The following is a 9850-nucleotide window of genomic DNA, read 5'->3' as shown; positions in this document are numbered from 1 at the left end:
TTTTTGCACTGATGCTAAAAGAGTATATCAAGAAATATGGGCTATGATTTTTTCATATCGGTAATCTTTCATATAGTTTTTAAGATATCGATGTTGATCGGTCTATTGCAATTTTTCCTTCTTTAGCATTGAACTTGAAAATTATTTTCTAATATTTTTAATTCTTAAAGGAGAAACCAAACATAATGAGGTGTCGTCCTCTAAATATTATAAACCTATCTTTCTTTCTTTTTTAGATTTTTTAAAATACTTGATATATGTAAAAAACTTTTTCATCCCTACATTTAAAACGTGAAATTCATTAGAATAAAATTGTTTTGGTAATTTTAAAAAGCTTAACCTCCAACTTTTTCATCTTCATTCTTGGAGGTAAAACTTCCAAATCCTTCTATGTGCTCTTCCATGATTTGTCCATCAATAAATCTTTTTTTCTTCCTCTCTATCATTTGACTTATTCTTCATTTTACAAACCATTATTATTCAACAAAATCTTTTTTCAGGTAAACTTTTTTCGCTCTCTCCATCACTTGATCTCTTCTTTCATTTTATAAACTGTTATTATTCAGCAAGATGGTTTTGCAGCTTTACTATCATAATACTAATTTAGGTATTATTCTTTTTCTCTATCACTTGATTTATTATTTATTTTACAAACTCTTATTCTTCAACAAAATCTTTTTTCAAGTAATCTTTTATTTCTCTATCCATCACTTGATTTGTTGAATAACAATTTATAAAATAAAAGAAGAAATCAAGTGACGGAGAGAGCGAAAAAAGTTTACCTGAAAAAAGATTTTGTTGAATAATAATGGTTTGTAAAATGAAGAATACATATAACACATATATAAATAATTATTAAAATTAATATATAATATATAAAATAGAAAATTATGACAATCAATATATAACTAATTAAAATTTTCTTGCAATCAATACAGTAACACATAACCAAAGGGTCTTTGGCCTAGCGGTATGTGAGTCATTGGCCTTCTAGGAGGTCAAGGGTTCAAACCTCACCAAAGGTGAGGAGGGTGTGTGAGTTTATTTGTTTTATTTACCGTATGTAAATATTATATACTTCAAAAAAAATACAGTAACATGTATAAGAGATAGAGACAAATTATAGTTTATATATATATATATATATATATAATCAATTTTTTATTTAAGGTAAAATCAAATTCTACATATAATTAACACCGGAAACAATATAATACATATATTTTATTTTACATAATTTTATTAAAACGTCTTTTTTCAGGATTTTTTTTACAGAAAAACCAAATTTTGAACTGTCTTAAACAAATCTAAAACACTTGAACAAGTCAAATGAAAAAATAACAAATCAATCAGACTCCTATGTATCTGGAATGGTCATACTAGCTATTATTGTCCACTTTGTGCAATCGAATGTAGGAAAAAAGGGTTTCAAGAAAGTTTTTAGCGAATGTTGCAAATGAGTATATCATGAACTAATATAAGCAAATTGCAAAAATATTCAATAATTATATCAAAGTAGGTAACAATAAAATGTTTGTTTGGTGAATATAAATATTTTATGATAATATATGTAAGAGATAAGTTGATATGTATTATGATAAAATAATTCTCATAATACACCTCATGATTAAAATCATATTTTCACATATTTTTTTCCCTGATTTTGAAACAATTAAAAAGTTTGATATAATAAAAGATTGATATATAAGACTTATATATATATATATATATGTGTGTGTGTGTGTGTGTATTAAAAGAACATATATATATATATATATATGTGTGTGTGTGTGTGTGTATGTGTATTAAAAGAACAACCAATAAAGATAAGGTGGATTAATATATCAAAAATAATATTGATTCTTATTAGTTTAATATATAAATATGATCATCGACTCATTTAGCTAACCTCAATAATTTAAAAAAAAATTATTATCGTCACGCAATGGGCGATGTCAAACACTAGTTTAAAATAAATTGAGACAAAACAAATGGGGAGGAAACCTATAGATTTGTTTCTCCCCAAAGTCTCACACAACACCTCCCTCCCTCTAGGCATGGGAATTGGCCCTGACCCGTCGAGGAACCCGGTCCACCCGCCCCGGTTTGGGATAGGGATTCTCCGTTAAACTGGATCTTGGGAACGGGGACGGGGATCCCCATTTGGCTCAAACCGGGGACGGGGACGGGGACGGGGACGGGGACGGGGACGGGGACGGGGCGGGAATCCCCGTTTAGCTCAAACCAGGGATTGTGGTCCCCGCCCCATCTCAACCTCATTACCATACCTCCCTCCTCCGTCCCTCCCTCCCCTCCAGTGATGTCGATCGGTTACCGTCTCTTCTCCCTCCCTCTAGCCACCCTCTTCTATTCAGCTTAACCTCTTCTCCTGATAACATTTTTTAATTCAGTAAGTAAATGTATATGTCTACATGTTATATATGTATGTATTTGTGTATATGTAAGTGTTATATATGTATGAATGTAGCTAGATGTATGTGTTGGCAAGTTTTTAGATTGGAATATGTTATAAATTAATTGTTAATTGTTGGGTAAATATTAGGATTAACGTACCTCAATTTGTATATCTTTGCAAGTATTTTGTATATGGGTTTTTTAAATTGAAAAGTTGTTAAATTGTAATATGTGTAGAGGTGAGCTGTTTGGGAAAATGTTAGAATTGTACTTCAATTTTGTATATGTAGGTAAATATTTTTTTTATACGCAAAGTTTTCTAAATTGTAATATATTATGAATGGGTTGTCAATTTTTGGGCAAATATTAAGATTTTACTTAAATTTGTATATGTATGCAAGTATTTTATATGCAAAGTAATTTTAATAAAGTATTCCTTAAATTATCAACTATATTGTAAATTTAGATGTCATTTCATGCATATCAATAATTTATAAATTCATTTCAACTATCTGTACGTTTTATAAGAGTTCATAACTGGTAATATACTTGAATTCTTTTGCATGTTGTCTGAGTTTGTTCCGTAGACTTATTCATGGTTTGCGCATCATCATATACTAGCCAATGTAGTAATGGTCGATGCCATCATAAACAGTTGGGTACTAGCATCAGCGGATCGATCCGACCAGATGACCAAGAGTCAGAATATATGGCCTGCGAAGACAATGCTCTTGCGTAGCTACTCGACCACCCATCATATATAGAGGGTGTGGCTTTCCATAAAACGTAGATAGTTAGTGTTTCTATTTAGAGCAAAATGTGTAAAGTAGCAACCTACTTTTACAAATTTCCTTATTATAACATTCGACTTTCAGTTTTCTTATTACAACAATATACTTTCAAAATATTTTTTATTAGGGAATTGTACTTTCAAAAATTTACCCATTTTAACATTGAGTAACATTTTAAATTAAATTTACTCATTATACCATGTTTCTTTGACACCTCATCGTCCATGTATGTTGTCCATATGTACGATAGTGATGACATGACATTTTTATTATAACATTGTTCTTTTAAAATTACTTTATTATAACATCGCCAATTTCTATTACAACATTGTGCTTTTAATTTTAATATTTCTATCATTTAAACATTGTAAATTTAATCAAATATGATTGCTAAAAATTATAATATCATAAATTAAACATGTTTAAAAAAGATCACTATTTCACGAATAAAAATATTCATAAAAAACCATTCGTTCATCAAGTTCATCGTAAATTTCATGGCTTACTTTGTAATGCCAAAAACTAAACATTCGTTTAACAATGTTTAAAAAAATCTATCCTATTCACATTCACCTAACAATATTATTTAATCAAGTGGAACCGCCTTGTCACAACTACTACATTCTCCATCTTTCTCAACAGTATTTTTCTGTAGGTTGTTCAAAGTTATCTATTCACTTGGCCTCCTTTTATTCAGGATGTTGGTCGTGATTCCACTTGAGATGGTTCCTATTCAAATTAGTGAACAAATTAGTATGCAATTGATATATAAAATTAGAACTCGGAGATTTTACATTACCTTTTTAACACCCCTTTGTGAACCCGTTTCGCCTCGTGTACCCCTTTCACTGCTTTGTCTATGAAAATTACTCCCAGGCCTGCCTGGTGGCTGACATCTTTCAATGGTGCATCTTTTTTTTTCCCCATTCTTGCATGATCTACTGTTATGACCTACTTTATTACACTTCGTACATGTCTTTCTTCTTCTTTTTCTTCCAATTTGTCCTGTTGAAGTCAATAATATTTCTACTGCATCCCTTTTTCTTTTAAGTTTTGGTCTTCCAGACAATCTTTTTGGCAACGACGGCAAGGGGCTGATGTGATTGGTTTTCGGCTTCATTTGATTCCATTTAAAGGTCTTAAATAATGATTGTACGACTGAATACACATGCTTTTTCTGAAACAATCTGGAACATAACTTTCTGGAATCTTGTTTACGTACAAGATCGAATCCATAGCATAGGCACAAGGCAAACCCGATAGTTGCCACATCCTATAAGTATATGATCTTTTATCTACATCAACTATTAAAGCATCCAACCTACTTTTAACCTAAAAAAATCACCCCCACATGGAAGTACATGCCAAAATCTACATGGAAATGAGAAGTTAGTGAGTTTATGAACAATGAGTACTAAAGTATGTAAGTGACAAAATAGTACATTAATTGTTCCTTTAAGTGCTCAATTTTGAACCTAATAGTAGGGCATATATCATCGACCCATTTCCCATATCTCTTTCTTATTTTATCCATTCTTTCAATCATTATCACTCTAATAGCTTCAAGCAGTGTAAGGATTAGCTTTCTTCTAGCATTTACCAATAGTGAGTTAAAACATTCACTAATGTCATTTTCGACAGCATCACAGGCTCTATGTGTCTCAAAAAATGCACGCGACCAAATATGAGGTGCTTTCTATATAAGGTACAAATATGCATCAAGGTTGGCCACTTTGATTTCACATGGAAAAAAAAATCAAAACAGTTAACAAAAGCATAAAAGGACAGTTCTAACAGCCTAAACACATTTTAACAACTTCAAAAACCAAAAAAGTTAACAAAAGCATAAAAGGACATTTCTTACAGCCTAAACACATTTTAACAACTTAAAGCAACTAACACAACTTAAAGCAACTAAAACAACTTAAAACAGTTTAAAATGACTAAAGACAAGTTAAAACGACTTAAAACAATAACAAACAAGTTATAATATCTTGAAAACAACTTAAAATAGTTTCTGAAGTGTAAATACCTTTGATTTTAGACATCACTTCTTCAAATTGTTGTTCATATGACGCTTTAGAGGTTGCCCAGAAAAGGTTTCTGAATTGTACACCACAAAACTTCTTCCTAAAATCAAAGTTGTACCAGCACCATCATTCAAAGATAGGTCTTCTTTCAACAAGTCAATAAACCACGTCCAGTTTTCTTTGTTTTCAATGTTCACCATAGCCTAGGCAAGTGGGAATATTTGACTATTCAGATCTCGACCAACGGCCAAAAGTAACTCTCCTTTGCATATTGTCTTTAAAAATCACCCATCAAGCCTAATTACTCTTCTACAACCACTAATTCAACATTCTTTCAATCCTTGCAAACATATATAGAAGCCTTGAAAGTAAGTCTTCCAATCAGGGTTGACTTCAACACTCATTTTTACTGTAGATCCAGGATTGGTTCTTCTAATTTCTTCATCGTTTCCCAAAGTTTATCATAATGTTTCTTCATACCTTGCTCAAATTCATTAATCGTATGTGTCCTACCCCTAGCACATTGTTTGATGCTCACTAGACAATTGTATTTCTTCATCACAGCAGATCGCAAGTCCACTAACTTCATATCAGATTTTCCCTTAATTGACTAGCAAACTTCTTAGCAATAAACTTATAGTTCATCAATAAACCAAATTTAAAGTTTATTGCACATATATGATAATCCATAAGAGATTTCACTTGGAATGATCTCTCATTTGCCATCCAAGTTGTCCATAATCTCCAAGGGCATTTTGCCTGATCATCACTAACTTCCGTTCCACATCTTGCTAATAGTTTAGTGTGGTCATTCCTTTCAAACAATATTTTGTAACTATTGGCTAATGCATAATTTTTTATACATTTTGTTGATCCTCTCTCTCTCAGTGATTTGATGATAATCCTTTTTCTCTTTCACGTTGTATTTGTGTTTCTATATTTTTAGTTCCAGCGATCTTCACTAAGTATGTTCAGTGATCGCTGAAGAACTTGCATTGTAAATCTATCAGAGATAGCAATACTTCAAGAAGACAACACTCACACCAAAGAACCTTCAGCAAACATTGAAGAATGAAACTGAAGATTAGAGACCAGCGAGCACGTGATCTGAAGCGGTATTCAGTGATTACAAGCTTGTCTATATATGTGTGAAGACTGCTCTAGCTTCAGCGAATGATGATGAGACCTTCAGGTCATTCCAGCATTCAGCGATCAAAGGAAGCTTTGTCTTGTCCTTATGCACACAAAGACAAATCCATACCCTTACAAAAGTTAGTACGGTATGGAGCCGATTAGTCGACTCTTTGTCCACCAACTTTAGCTAAGGTTGTCTGCTAAAAAATAGTGCTTTTGTACTATTCACTGTAGCAAAGGACAAGCCTTTCTCTTAAGGTTTGACACGTACTCTAAACCTACCATATTGCATTAAATGATCATTTAATGCACTCGGTATAAATAGAAGTGTTTCTTACTTCAAGCATCTTCTAGCTTAAGTAAATAATCTTTCTTTTAGCAACTTCTTTTCTTGTAATTGCTAAAGCATTGTGTGTAACCAAAGATTGTTTAGATAGGTTTTTGTTACCTTATCTTTCCGCAAAAAATCTTGTAAAATCTGCATTGATCTTCTCTGTAAAAAAATATATTTTAAATTTGAAAATACTGTGTTTGTATTCATCCTCCCCTTCTACAAATTGTTTCTCTTCTTGTAGCCCCTTACGGGACCAACAAGTGGTATCAGAGTAGTGTTTTCTTTCATTCCTTATGTTTGGCTAATTTTCTGTATTAATTTATCTCTTCTTAGATAACTTACTGCTTACAAATGGCTTTACAAATTACAAACACACACACAAAAGATAATGGCTCTCTTGCCAAACCTCCTAGGTTTGTCCGTGACAACTTTAGTCTCTGGAAGAACCGGATGTCCCTCTTTCTGGAAGGTGTGGATCCTGAAATTCTACATTACATAGAAAATGGACCATATATTCCATTTGCTATTGTTCCGGCTGTTCCAGAAACAGTTACGACTGCCGCGATTCCTAAACGGCAGATTCCAAAGCTTCCACATCGGTGGAGCAATGAGGACAAGAAGAAAATAGCTATAGACACGCGTACTTGGTCTATAATAGTTATGTCTCTTCCTGATGAGATCTATCACTCAGTGATGAAACTCAAAACTTCTAAATCCGTATGGGATACTCTTTGTCTCCAATATGAAGGAACCACTCAGGTTCAGGAGACTAGAAAGATCAATCTAGTAAGATAGTATGAAAGCTTTCTCTGTGGAAAGTCCGAGACACTGTCTGAAGTACATCAAAGATTTAATTGCCTTTTTATTGATCTTAGGGCTGTCGGGAGGGAATATTCTAATTCTGAAACCTTGACTAAGTTTCTAGAATGTCTTCCTGAGTCTTGGGACACCTTTTCCATGTGTCTCAAGATGTCAAATGACATGTCCACTCTTTCTCTTTCTACCTTATACGGGATTCTGCTTAACCATGAGCAATTTAGTCAACTGAAAAGAAATCTTGTAAAAGATTCAAGGGAAATGAAAAGCTCTCCTTTAGCTTTGATCTCTGAAGCTTCTTCAGTTTAAACTTCTACTCCTTTTGTTTCTTCTCTACCTCCCGTGGTCATCACGGARATAGATTCTTCTGAGGACATTCCAGAATCTGATTTAACAGATTTTGATGAGTCCCTGGCACTCCTGACTAAGTCATTTAGGAGGTTTGTCAGTAAAAGCAATTTCTGCAGATCTCCTCAGCTATCCTTCCGGGAGAAGCCAAAGTCTGAAAGAATAGACAAGGCTTCAGCTGTCTGCTACAACTGTCACCAGCCCGGACATTTTGTAGGTGAATGCAGATCAAAGAAAACTGCGACGCCATCTTCTAAAGCTTCCTCCTCCTCCTTCAGGACCAAAGATGAAAAATACTTAAAACTGAAGGAGAAATACAAGAAGATGAAGAATAACCAGCGAAAGTCTAAAGGCCTTGTTGCTGAAGAGCATGACTGGGCTGAATCATCTGTTGAATCATCTTCAGACGAAGAGGATAAAGCCTATGTCTGCTTGATGGCCATTGATGCTGATAAAGGATCTTCTAAAGCATCTACCTCCTATGAGCCATCTTCTTTTACTCAGGTATGTATCTTGAATGAACCTTTTTCTAGTCTTTTTGCACTAGATACGCTGACGGTTGACCTTTACAATGCCCTCAATGGCAAATCAAAAGCTGAGATGCTTAATGTTGATCTTCAAGAGCAATTGAAGATTTGTCATTCTAAGATCAAAGAACTGACCTCTGTTGAGGAAAAATCTTAAAGATCAGGTTATTATAAACCAAACCATCACTGTTGAAAGTGAGAAAGCTGTTGCTGAGCGTGAGCGAGCAATCGCTGAACTCAAGGCTGAGAAAGCTACCATTGAACGGTGGTGCAAAGCTTCCCTCAAGGCCTCTGAGATCATTAACGCTCAGATCCTGGCCAAGAATACGACTGGTCTAGGATTCTCCTATGATCAGGAAGAATGTGTTAAAGACAGGTCCATGCTTAAATTTGATACATTTGTCTCTTCTATTCCTAACACTTTTTCCTCTCATTCCCCTTCCTTTACTGAGAGTCATCTTGAAGGAACTCCTTTGAGTTCTGGGTGCAAAGACAAAGGTAAATCCACTGTCACAACATCCCTTTCTAAGAAGCCTAACAAGTCTAATAGATCTAAATCTATTCCTTCAACTTGTAAAACTTTTTCTTCTTCTTTAGGGACTAGGAAATCTGAATCGCATCAGAAATCTAAGTCACAACTCATGGTGAACTTTTCACCTAAGGAATCCATTCCCTCAAAGGTTCCTCCAAGAACCAATGAGAAGGGAATCCTTGGAGCTGGTCCCACTTCTAGTCTGATACTTCCTGGCCCTAAAGCTACTCCTAGTCTTAGGAAGTGTAAACACTATGGTGAAAGAACACATATTGCCAGTAAGTGTCCTTCTACCGTCAAAGCTGGTTCACCGGTTTTGAGCAAGAAAGTAACCAAAGTTGAGAAATCAACTAAAGTGAAATCATCCACCAAAGACTGCTTCTGCAGTCAAGGTGAAGAAAACCACTGAAGCCTCTTCTTTAGGCTCAGTGAAGACAACTCCTGCTGAAATATCTTCAGCATCAGACGTTGTAATCCCTACCACTGAAGTCTCTTCGATAGACTCAGTGAAAACTTCCACTGAAACTACCTTGGTAGTATCAAAGGTTGTTCCTCTTTCCATTCAAACCTCTTCAGGTTTAATGATGTCATCTTCTGATAATGATTCGTCAGTATCAAATGATGAAGCCTCTAACAAAGCTGGACCCATTTAGCTAGGTACCAATAGCATTTCTTATTTTGTTTCCTTGTTCAGGATGTCAAAGGCATATGGTATCTGGACAGTGGATGTTCAAGACATCTGATTGGAGATATATCTCTTCTGTCTAACTTCAAGGAAGAAAGAGGACCTTCCGTAACCTTCGGTGGAAATGGAAAAGGATATACTAAAGGATTTGGTATATTATCCAACGGTACAACAACTTTCAAATGCATTGCATACGTTGAAGGACTGAAGCACAATCTTCTTAGCATCAGCCAACTGT

The sequence above is a fragment of the Cynara cardunculus genome, assembly GCF_001531365.2.
Source record: "Cynara cardunculus var. scolymus isolate 2C chromosome LG 14, CcrdV1, whole genome shotgun sequence".
In the NCBI taxonomy this organism is placed as follows: Eukaryota; Viridiplantae; Streptophyta; class Magnoliopsida; order Asterales; family Asteraceae; genus Cynara; species Cynara cardunculus.
Note: the sequence above shows the minus strand (reverse complement) of the source record.